The sequence below is a fragment of the Echiichthys vipera genome, assembly GCF_963691815.1.
Source record: "Echiichthys vipera genome assembly, chromosome: 4".
In the NCBI taxonomy this organism is placed as follows: domain Eukaryota; kingdom Metazoa; phylum Chordata; class Actinopteri; order Perciformes; family Trachinidae; genus Echiichthys; species Echiichthys vipera.
Window position 1 is genome coordinate 16,332,345 of NC_139829.1, and position 12,500 is coordinate 16,344,844.

The 12,500-nt window shown below is 43.3% G+C and overlaps 1 protein-coding gene across 1 annotated transcript in view; it reads left to right on the plus strand.

Moving 5' to 3' along the window:
• The window catches only part of ptch1 (patched 1), a 50,601-nt gene that overhangs the window by 3,254 nt on the left and 34,847 nt on the right, over positions 1-12,500 (plus strand). The gene's annotated exons all lie outside the window — the stretch shown is intronic.

The following is a 12,500-nucleotide window of genomic DNA, read 5'->3' on the forward strand; positions in this document are numbered from 1 at the left end:
TCCCCACTTTACCCCCCTCCAAATAACAAATGTATAGCTCATGAGATCAAAAATCAAAGCACACTGATTCCTGCACAGATCAAACACAGCACCTCCTCCCCTGGTTGGTTGTTCTCTCCTTGCGTGCTGCTGTAGCGGTCTGACAGACAGCGTGTTCTTTTAATCTGTGGCGCAGGCGCAGTGGGCTGCAGTTTAGGTAGAGGGGAGCCTCCACAGTGCAGGACTCCTGATTGTAGCCAGAGGAGCACACGGTTTTTACACCCTTTTCACATGTCAGACCACGGTCATGTGTATTACGCTGAAGGGCTCCATATGAAACTGAATGTTGCTGCAAACTGGCCTTGTGTGCCAGAAATTGACTGACAGAAAAGTCTTTACTGACCAATTTGATAATTATTTATCAAATAATATGATTAAATATATACAGGGAATAGCCTCTCTGTGATTAAAATACATTGTAACTGTCACAAATTCGAGCTGACTGCAGCGACGTTGCTTCATGAAGCAGCAAACTGCAAACCATTTCACAGCCACACTTAAAGTCTACAGGGGATGAAATGTCTCATACTCAAAAAAATAAAGTTCGTATGGATTAATTGGAAGTAATTTATTGAGTAGGGCTGTTGCGGCTTCTCAAATATGAAGACCTTTTTGCATCAAATACATATCATATCGGTTCAGGATTTTGTCATTGTTTTTTGAATAAAAGGTTTATCGTGTATTGTTACTGTATGTTAGCTGTGGCACTGTTTGCGTAACATTAAATTCACCCGCACATAACGAATGATTAAATTGTTCTATAGCATTCCTTTACTTTTTTGTCTTTCACTGAAGTTAAACCGTATAGTTTTGGTATTGTCAGACCAGGCTAGCTTAATCTTGAACAGGTTAAGTGACCTCTGGTAGACATCTACAACATGGTCTCACACTGGCTTATACCGATACACAGAGACCTGCTCAAACACACACAAAGACTGACAAAGAGACTGGGCTGCGGTGGTTTCCTAGGTCCCGGTACGTGAGGGGTTCCAGATGTTGATGGGGAGAGATCTGTTTGTTTAGATTAGACTGCACAGCTGAGGGATAGATTAGTTCTGCCTAGACCATGGAACGCTGTGCTGGGCCGTACTGGGGGACTGGCCCATCGTCTGAGAGGAAAAAGAGGAGAGAGGAGGAGAGGACAGAGCGGCTGTTTATGTTTCATTTGGAACTGCCCTCCTCAGGCGACCCATGGACGACCCTGCCTGGAAGCTGTGTGGCCTGTGGACACACACATACACACACATTCACTCACATATACTCACATACACTCACATACACATAAGACACCTAGCTCAGGGGTCCGTTTCACAAAGCAGGTTTAGTGAAAACTCTGAGTCTGTTAACCCTGAAATGAGGGAAACTCTGAGTTTTCCATTTCACAAAGGGAGGTAACTCAAACCAGAGAAAGAGGGGTAACTGTAGCCTGTTTCACAAAGAGAGGTAACTTAAACTCTAGGCCAGTTACCATGGTAACATGCTAACTGAACCTAACCTGGTCGGGTTTTTCTCAGCAAACCTCGAGTTTCTCTCTGTCTCCGCCCTCTTTCAGCCACACACGTATTTGATTTCCTCATTCATTCAGTCAGCGGGCGAGTTTTGGCGTAGTATAGTTCCGTCTGTCTTTTCAGAAAATCATTGCAAAAATCAGACATTAGAAGTTATATTAGGTGGTAATGGTAATTTCATGGCCATGGTAATTTCCACTACCATGGCATGTCCTTTTGATAACGATCCCGTGGATGAAGGTGCAGCATTACTGCACAGAGAATTAAATATTCGTCAGGAGATGATTATCAGACGTCCTTGCATCATTTCATACACAACCTCATCCGTCCTTACATTTCCAACATTAACAACCAAAGTCACGCTCTCACATCCCAGCAGATATTGTGTGTTGCGCTGCGTTTTTTGCAAATGGGAGTTTTTTATACATCATATAAAACAGCCACTTACGGTAATATTTACTTTATAATGTAAAACATGCTCAAATTGAGGCGTCTCCATGAGATTGTGCCGATGTTTTACCTGTTTGAACAATGTTTTTATGTTTCATCTTAAGCTGCTGCCAAGTGCGCTTCTCCCCCATAGGACTGCACCTAAATGAAATAAACTAATAGACTACCACTCAAGCAGTTCCCCCTGAGAATTTATCCTGATTGCAACAGGACTACATTTAAAAATTACGCACTGACCCGAGCAGCAATGTTCTCCCACGCCGTCTTCCTCTCTTTTGCTGCTGCAGCGGTGTTACACTTACGGTGAAAAACCTGCTCATACTCTCCGTATGAGCGCATTAATATTTCCAATTCCAGTAGTAGCGTAGCGCGCCTCTTCCCCGTTGCCATGGCGACTCGTCGAATCAGGGCTCCATTGATGCTGTCTTTTTATACTTGTGGTGCACGCGCTTAACTCCAGGTCAAACTACTCCGAGTTGTAAACTAAACTAACGCAAATCTGTTGTTCTGGAACTGAAAACTTAGAGTTTCCTATCTCAGAGTAGATCAACTCAGAGTTCAGGGTTAGACTCCGAGTTTGTTGAACCTGCTTTGTGAAACGGACCCCAGATCTCTCAGTTCCTTTCCAAATTGACTGGAGCTGCATTTTTTGTGATCTCATGCTGTGTCCGTCATCACCTTCTTTCTGCTAGTGCCGAGGTCTACAGCAGACCACCATTAGCCGTGCGTACTGGAGCTGGCTAGTTTTGTTTATTCTACACGCTGTCACGTGCCACAGCTTTCGGAGGGATTGTCTCTTCTCACACAGCGCTCACTCAGCACTGTTTATAAACACTCAGACACAGGAAGTTCTGTTTATTAGACAAAGCGACAGAGACCAATTGGGAGTGAAACGTATGCCTGCACAAAGAGGCGATTGTGTCAAACCAATGAGGCTGCATGGGGGGTTTGTGTTTTGCTTAACATTTCGAGAATGATAGTAATATTTCTAAGTCTTTTTTTCCTACCTAGTTCACATAAAAATTGATAGTAGCATGAATTAAGGGCATCCAGACTGCGGATAAATGCTTGGCTCACAGGAAATGGTCGACTCAAACCAGGGCTATAGCACTTGAGTGTCTTGAGTATTGCACTTGTCTTGGTCTTGTGCCTGGTTTGACTCGGCTTTTGAGAACTGGTTAAGTTGTTTCTGGCTGCTGATTCGGTATCAGTTGTACAGAAGGTTTCCCAAATTCTATGCATTGATTAATTTGAAGTTAGAAGATAGATCAATTTGGTTTATAGATCCTTAATAACTATATTAGCATTGGAAGGAAACTTTTGCGAATTATGATCCGCAACAGGACTCAATTTGCTCGGGACCTTTGGTCTTGACTCGGACTGGACTGGACATGGGCTTGGACTTGACTGGTCTTAATTGGTCTTGACTAGCCTGACTCAAACTTTAAGTCAGTGTATTGTGGTCTCCTACCTTGCTCTCCCCACACACAAATGTGGCTTGTCGCCCTTCGTGTCCCTTCCTCAATGTCAGAAGTCAAGCCTATTGGCCTGTGTTAAACTTCAGATACATTCATAGTTTCAAATTGCGGATGATTCCAGATGATCTTGCGATGATTAACTTTAAGCCACGTTCAGAGGTATAGAAGAGAGGAATAAGACCCCTTTAGAGTTCCTCGTGGCCATAAATGGAAAATGGAGCCATCCCTTGGCATTTTGGGTTAAGGCAAACATGGGCCAAATTGTAAAGAAAATAGCAGCACTGCCTGCCTCTAATTAAAACAGTATCGCGTAAACATTGGCCTTCCTGCAAGGCGGCCCCTCACTCTTTCACTCTGTGTCTGTGCTGGTGTGGAGCTGGAGATGTGGCTGTGTGTTGATGGGTGAGAGAGGTTACAGGCGGGAGAACATTTGGAAATGGAGCTTGAGCTTCAAAAGCTCCATTTCCAAATGTTCTCCCAAGGCAAGGGTTCAAGTTGAAACTGGGGGTTAAGCAGATTAACTGGAGCTGTACTGTAATCTGGGCTGAGTTGTGGTTAGTCTGTAGCTTTAGCATGGACTAAAGAGAGGATGGGGCTTGTAGCATTCAGAAGATGTCTTGATTTTCATCATAGACACAGAGATATGTGTGAGTGATTCAAGCTGAAATTAGTTTATGGTCCCCAAATTTATGGCCTGGACTGGGTCATGGGGCTATGGATAGTAGTCTCAAGGCTCCAGACTGAGGGGAGGCCCCAGGTCCCGGAGTGCTTTCTTGGGGGACACAAGTATAGAGGCCTGGGGCCACGGGGTAGACCTCTGGGACCCTGAGGTCATCTTGTAGAGGCCCCGCTATTTAAAACCTCACCTGATACTCACCCTGTGGCCTGGGTGCAGAGTGAAGACTCACAGCAGAGGGGAGGGGGGCTTAAGCCGCAGCAGAAGCCACAGCTGTCACCAGGCATTGTTTGTGCCCTGTATATGTGCATGTGTGTGTGAATGCAGCTCATTAGCCAGATGATGTTAGGAGACTATCATTGTTCTCCTGTGTCAGTATTTTGTTTTATGAATTTGTGTTTAACCTTTTTTGACATCTGTCCTCCAGCAGAGGGCAGTGAATCAGATATAAGTTTTGCTTCAATCTCTGAACATTCTAACTCAAACGAATATCCAACTTCCACATTAATGAAAGTCATCAGTCCTGTTGTAATGACAGAATATCTGATATTAAATTACACAACAAAGACAAGGCCTTTCAAAGTGGTACTCCCTGAATGTTAATTGTTTATCGTCCCTCTGCCTTCAGCTTGTCCGTGATATCAATATGGTAACAGTTAAAGTGGTGCCAATCCATGTCTGTGTGCATCCTCAGTCAGATTTAAGGTTTCAAAATCCACTCTGATAGGACCAAACATTTCTTTTCTAAAGCAACTCCCTCCCTCCCTTGCATGTCTGTTTTGTATCTAGTGTGATTAAGAGCTGAGTTGACAAGAGTTGGTGGTTGTTTTGTTGTTTTGCTGGTAATGGCAGCGGGGAAGGGAGCGGTATAATGGTAAGTGCATGCGGAAGAAGCCTTGACATCCTTTCTTGTGGACCAAGATGAGGAGGAAGAGGAGAAGGAGGAGGAGAGCCCTGAATGTGGCGTCTCCACTGAGAGGATTGTGGTTTGCATGATTGAATTATCCAGCTTATGTACACATGCACGCACACATAATGCACACACACACACATACACGTTCTTATATGCAGAGAAGCTTTGGAGTTTTGGTTGTGTGGATGAGTAGGTGGTTGACCAGGACTAGCATGGCAGGCTATTTTGATGGGCATATTTTTTCTTTTTTGTCTTCTTTATTCATCTGTTTTCCTCCTTTTTCTCTCATTTTCTTTCACTTTGTCCCTCACACTCCATCTCCAACTGCTTTCATTCAGCAGCCGCAAGCAATCAAATGCGCCCACACCCAATATTTTTTTTCGAGTTTGCACAGAATACACCACATAAGAGGCATCTATCATTCTCTCTCCATCCACAATCACACACAAATGTGAGTGTGCACACATGCACACTTTTAACATTTTCCAAACTGCAGTCAATTAAGTTTGTGTGTATCAGTTTACTACAAACAGGATTAAATCTCTATAGAAGGAATAACATTCCAGCATGTTGTGTTAAACTTTATGAGTTGATGAAAAGTGCAGGCTTGCTGGTTAGGGATTTAGTGTGGGGAAACATTGCGCCTCTGGTACTGTACACAGACTTACAAGCGCTGTTTTCTTAAGCTAGCTCTCCCTCATTTGAGAGCAGTTTTGTGTATATTACCCCTACCTGGCAAGAGTAAATTTGAATTAACTTAAAAATGTGTTTGTTAACCATGCTGTGTGTCCGTGTGTGTGTGTGCTCTCAAGGCGAATGCACTCCCATTCACAAATGACATCCTGAGATGCCTCCAAGCTCTCTGTTTACATTTTGCATTCTTTCAGGCGCTCTTATTCAAAAACCAGAGCCCTGCGAATGACCGACCACAGGAGACTGTGGAGAGAATCTCCCTCCCCCTCTACCTCCTTCTCTTTCTTTCTCTCTCCCTCTCTCCTTCTCTCTCTCCCTCCCTCTCACTCTCTCTCTCTCTTTTTTCCCCCTCTCTGCCAGAAAGGTCTCTCTCTTTACCGAGCCTCCTCCCCGTCTTCCACCTCCACCACTCCCCCGTCCCTGGCTGGAGAGAGTGGCCTCAGAATGCCAGATGTATTACAGAGTGAGCCACAGCAATGTAAACACTCAGCCCTGCCATGAGAGCAGGGTGGTCTGGCCTCCCTCCTTCCCTTCCCTCCCCTCCCCTCCTATCCCTCCCTCCCTCTTTCCCTTTCCCCTCCTCCCTCCCTCATAGCCCTGACTGCCAGAGGGGTGGAGAAACTACAAAACAGCAGTGTGTGTGTGTGTGTGTGTGTGTGTGTGTGTGTGTGTGTGTGTGTGTGTGTGTGTGTGTGTGTGTGTGTGTGTGTGTGTGTGTGTGTGTGTGTGTGTGTGTGTGTGTGTGTGTGTGTGTGTGTGTGTGTGTGTGTGTGTGTGTGTGTGTGTGTGTGTGTGTGTGTGTGTGTGTGTGTGTGTGTGTGTGTGTGTGTGTGTGTGTGTGTGTGTGTGTGTGTCCGAGCGATGGTAGAAGCAGGAGTATAGGAGAAGTAGTGTGTTTGTGATTTACACAAGGAGATTGGGGTGTGAATTGGTGCTTTTCAGATTGCAGCGCAGAGGATTTTTTTTAATACAAACTATAAACATCTCCAAAATGTGTGTGTCATTTGAATTTTTTAGCCCCTCTGGCACACATGGGTTACATACGTAGCAGTGTAGTTCATCTCAATTCCTACAGCACAGCGTCAAAGAATCTGGCAACAACAGCAATTACACAAGTACCACACATGCACACGCAAGGCATAAAGATACAGAGATATAAAACATTTCCTCTCTCAGATGATTGAGAGGTTTGAGGCTCCAGATTGAGTCAGTATGTGTCAGAGTAAAATAGTCTTCAGTACTGAGACAACCCTGCAACTCTGACTGAAGCACAAGGACATTGGGAACTTGTGAAATAACTGTTGCGTTATTGTATTATTAAGTTATTGTCTTATTAAGTTATTGTCTCCCTGGTTTCTTGTTTTATATTTAAATCTGACATTTGTTTGTCCAGGGCTGCTCACAGTGAGTGCAGAACAGTAGTTGTGTGTGTCCCACTATATTTAGGCCAGATGCAGGATAACAAATTCAGTATAGGAAAAAAAAGATGATCATCTGCACACTGGATGAAAAAAAAAGGCAAAACCTACTGGGTTTTTATCAGGCAAAATGCTTAAAACGTCGCCTTTTTTGCTGTAAATTTGAACGTTTTAATCCAGTGTGCTGATACAATGGTCCTGCTCACAGGTGCAAAAGTAGATTGAGCACTGATATTGCATAGTCAGATTCTTAAGCTTTTTTTCTAAATTTAAAGCTGCTTTTATCCATATATTTATATTATCAATGGATCAAATGTCTGTGTAATGTGAAAAAGATAGCTCAAACCCAACTCCATAGATCCCATCAGCTTCTGTGCAGTGTTTTAGCATCTTTATACTCATTGTTTTGGTTTTCCATACTGTAACTTTATTGTTTTGTTATACTCTCACTGCTCTCACCAGCAACTTTTTTGATGCAGGCCGCCGTTTTGAGCAAACAAGCTCTCATAAACCCACTTTACACTGCACAAGTTAGCAACTAAAGGCCTTTGCACACCAAACCTGTTTTTTCGTATGCATTTTTAAAAAAAATCTGTCATCCCATAAAAATCGTTAGATACAGAAACCTGAGTCTGATGCATTTTATTGTTATTCGTAATAACATTAAAAATCACATTAAAAATCACATTAAAAATCACTATTGTTTAGCTGCCCTAGAGCGCTCATCGTTCATACATCCTTTGTACATTGTGCCTTTAAATTCTGCATCTGCGTATTCTTTATTTTGTTTGTCGTTAAGTGCTTTGTGCTGGGAGACGAAGTGAATCAACTTATTAGATGCCATTTTCAATGATAACATTTACATGTGTGGTGGCTCTAAATTGGTCAACTCCATAGATGCAAAAGAACTATGGCAGACCAATGCTAATATTGACACTACTATTGATCTTTTTCAAATGATATCCAGCCCTAGTGTAACAGTAACCATAAAAATGTAAAGCAAGATTGAACTGGAAAATAAGTACTATTTAGTCCTTCTTCCATTCAATCTCTCTCTCTCTCTCTCTCTCTCTCTCTCTCTCTCTCTCTCTCTCTCTCTCTCTCTCTCTCTCTATCTATCTCTCTCTCTCCACACTTTGGAATGTGTGATTTTGGGATACCTGGAATCATGGGCCATCTTTCCAGGAAATGACAGAGAGATGGCTGGTTGAGATTGGCTGTTAAGGCTCATGTCACGGTCTGTTATGGCTGGGCTGTGGGCCAATCAGAGGGTAGTAAATTCAGCAGGGGGAGATGGCTCACCTGGCTTGCATTGGACAGGCATTGACAGGAGATACAGGATGAGATTTTTTTTTTAAATATAGTGTAGGAGTCGATGGAAGAGTTGTTTCTCTATTTTTTAAATGTCTCTTATTTTACTAAATAACATAGTGTATGATCTGTGGCAAGTTTCAAGGTTTTTAAATTGGTAGTAGCATCAAATATCACACATCCTCTTGGAAACCAATTAATACATCATTTGTTCAATATGTTGGGTGTTTTTAATTGAACCACAACCACTGCACACATGCACGCACATGCTACAAACAGTCTCTCTGCCAGGGTTTTCTTGCCCTACTAGTCTTTCCACTGCTCTGCGAATCTGTTGGCATTGAATAGGATTTTTGGGGGGTGGAGATGGGGGGTTGGGAGAGGAGAGCGGGACCTGAATGAAGGCAGCAACGTGGAAGAATCTGCCCATTGAGGAGTGTGTGAATGTACACCTCGAGCCCAGGGGAAGCTGCATTGGGAGCCAGCCGACTGCTAAATACACCCATTTTAGGGGCTGCAGGGGCCGGACAGGTGATTAGCATAATCAGGGGCGAGGGGAGCCATACATATGGTAATGCTGGAGTTGGGGGGTGAGGGTTGGTGGTATGGGTGGGGGTTTGGAGAGGAGTGTGTGTGTGTGTGTGTGTGTGTGTGTGTGTGTGGGGGGGGGGGGGTGACAGAGTTTGGCAGCTGGAGTGTCACATTTGTCAGGGGTCGGGGTGCTCGGGGGTGTGGAGCTGCATGAGGAGACACTCGGCTACAGCTGCAAGTCAGAGCACTTCCATTCTCAGTTTCTTATCATTTCTCTCTTCTGTCAATCCTCTCACTTTTTTCATTTCTTTTGTGGTCACCTCTCTACCGTTTTACCCGTCTTCTTCGTCTCTCTTTTACCCCCCCCCCCCCCCCCACCTGTTTGAGAGCTAAAAGGAAAGGGAAAAAGAAGGAGACAGAGTGTAAGAGAGTGAGGGGGGCTCAACATGGGTCAGATAGGGTCTCGGCTCTCGGCTCTCAACAAGGCCTTTCATCACATAATTGTGTGCACACCAGCATTGCAGAGCCCGCAAAATCTCAAATCTCAAAGAAGTACACAGAGGTCACATTTCTGCTCTTCTACTGATGCAATCCAGCGTACAGTACAATGTTTGAGATTAGGCATGCTGGGATTAACTGATTTGCCATAACCGCAGTAACATAACATCACAGTTTCATAACCATAAGAATGGTAGAAGATTCCTGCAATGTGGCCCTGTGAAAAACAAATCTTGCGAGTCATGGTCTCATCTCGTGAGTGTGGGCGCCTGGTTATTTTGTGTGTGTCAGAGTCATGGCACTTACCTGAAGTGTTGAGAAGAAGAGCTGTAAAAATGTCTGTGGGAGCTGACAATCCAGCCTTATATCCGACAAAAAATTGTCTTAAATCGTCAGGGTGGGAGCATTTAGATATCTACAAAATGACCAGGGACCTGATAAAGAAGATAGATATCCAATTTGCAAAGTGTGCTGTCAAAAAAGTGACTCTAAAGGGTCAAACACTTAAAATATCTTCTTTGAGATCCACCCATAACACTACTGTTAACTTTGTATATATACGTAGTAGTTATGTAGTAGTGGGACATGTAGTAGTTACCTGGATATAACGCCAGTTCTGAACCCTTTATTTTCAATATAAAGTAGGTTAAGCTAACATGTTTCATTTCCAGGACCAATTGTGTATCTTTTTATATCATAGTGTGACATCTCTACTTGAGATATTATCCGTATTCCAGAAAAGCCAAAAGTTCCTCAATGGTTAAGTAAAATCAAGTCGTAAGCCAAATTTAGTAAACAAGCAGATTGTTTCTTTTAAGGGTTGTTACTTTCACGGGGGAACTGTTGCACATTGACTTTCATCTCACCTCGACAATATAATAAGTTCTCAATAAGCCTCTTGGCCGAAGAGAATTGTTGACGTGTACTCAGAGTTTTGAGTGGGTCTATCAAGATGTACAGTAGCAGCAATAATATGAGGCAGTGTATTTACTCTGCAAAATCCAAGAAGCAAAGATTGAGTTAGGGACAGAGTGACAGCAGATAGTAGAAGGTATGAGCAGACGAATGGTGGAGGAAGGCAACAGGTGGGTTCTTCTAAGTGATCAAAGTGCTGTCAGTTGATTGGCAATAGCAGCTGAGAAGGGGACGAACAGAAAGAATGAGAAAAGCGGAGGTGGTGACGTGAGGTAAGGACTTTGCGTGGGAAACTACCTGAGCAGACTGACCAGTAGCAGGGACCGATCAAGGTGAAATGAGAGATGTTTGAGAAAATGATGCAACTAGGATTTGAACATAAATGCATCTTTGGCATGACTTGTCTTTGATTACTAAAGCTCTTAAATAATGTGATATTGGTTAACTTGAAAATTAGCCTTAGTATAAGCAGCTGTGTCAGATTTTTCATGTGAGAGCAATTTGTTTGATCTTATTCTGTATATGGAGAAGATGACATTTCTATCTTAACAGTTATCTTATCTGAAAGCGGTAATATGAAAACACACATGAATATGGAATCTCATGAAATATGTATTGCTTCCCATCATTCTCTTGTTTTTTAATCTATTGGTGTTGTGTACATCTGACAAATTTCTCTTCTATGACGTATGTTGAATGTATAAAAACATTGGCATGTATGTTGTACGTTAAACTGTCTTTTCAAGTAGCTCTTGGCTACTTTTTTTGGGAATAGTTTTTAAGATCACATCCTTGTGTAGGTCTTCTGCAGAGAGCTGTGTAGTCTTCTTCGTCTCCTGGCAGTATAGCGCACTCAGGGTATGGGAGGTCGCTATAGACTTGGTGGCAGAGAGATGACCTGGTTTTGGGGGGCTTCCTCCTCACCACAGGGGGTCCCTGCTGAGAGGGGGCCTAATCCAGCTAATCCTTTCTCTGCACACACACGCACACACACAAAGATGTGTTTAGCAACATGCACATACATACAGTATATTCTTGTATGCATGCATGAGGTCCTGCACACACATAAATGATCAATTTAGCATCTGATAGCAAGGTCAGACATTATATGAAACCCTCTGTTAGTGGTGGTAAGAGTCACAGGGCCTTCAGGCTGATTCTAGATTTGCTGAGTAAGTAATTCCTGTTTCTGTTGGTGGGAGGTGTAATGTTTGTTAGTACAGTATGAGCAAGGTATGCACATGCATGTTTTCATACAACCGTCACACTCAAAAGTTGTACGAGTTGTTTTCCGCTGGTGCATGTTTTCCCTGAAGGTGAGGGATGCTTCCGTTGTCAGGAGTAAGAGATGTGCAGGGGGTGGGGCAAGTATGCTGTTGTGTGTTGCATGGAAGAGAGAGAAAGTTGGCAAAGGGAAAGGGGGGTGGGTTGGCTTTGACAGAGGGGCCGGGCTGATTGCCATCATGATCTGGCCAATCACAGAGAAGAGCTGAATAGAGCAAAGAGAGAAACTGAGAGTATACAGATGAGGGGGAGTTCAGAACTGAAAGGAGGTAGGGGGGTGATGTCAGTTCCTTAGAAACCTACTTTATCTCCCTTCGTCCCCACCGCCCCCTGTTCCCCTACTTTGAGAATAGGGGGGACCAGGGGTTAATGTTATGCAACACACTGAATATCTGCACTGAGTGCTCTAATACAGTGACACACATCTCTTCTTCTCTTTTCTGCTTCTCTACCCCTCTCTTCTCACTTCGATTCTGTGTAGGTTTATTTTTGTGAAGTTCTTAGTTTAGAAATGTCATTCACGAGGTAACACACTTCTGCCGATATAACACATCCACACAGGTGGCAGTACACATTAACACAGGTGCGAGAATTAAGAGATGGCTGTTGGAGGGCAGTGCTGACATGTTTGGTCAAATAATTGATTTAGGTCTGCAACTAACATATTTTTTAAAATCATTGATAAACCTGCAGATTATTTTTCTGGGTTCATTCTTTGGTCATCAATGTCAGAAAACAGTCTAGACACATTCAAACTGTTTGTTGTCCAAAATCCATGTACTTAGT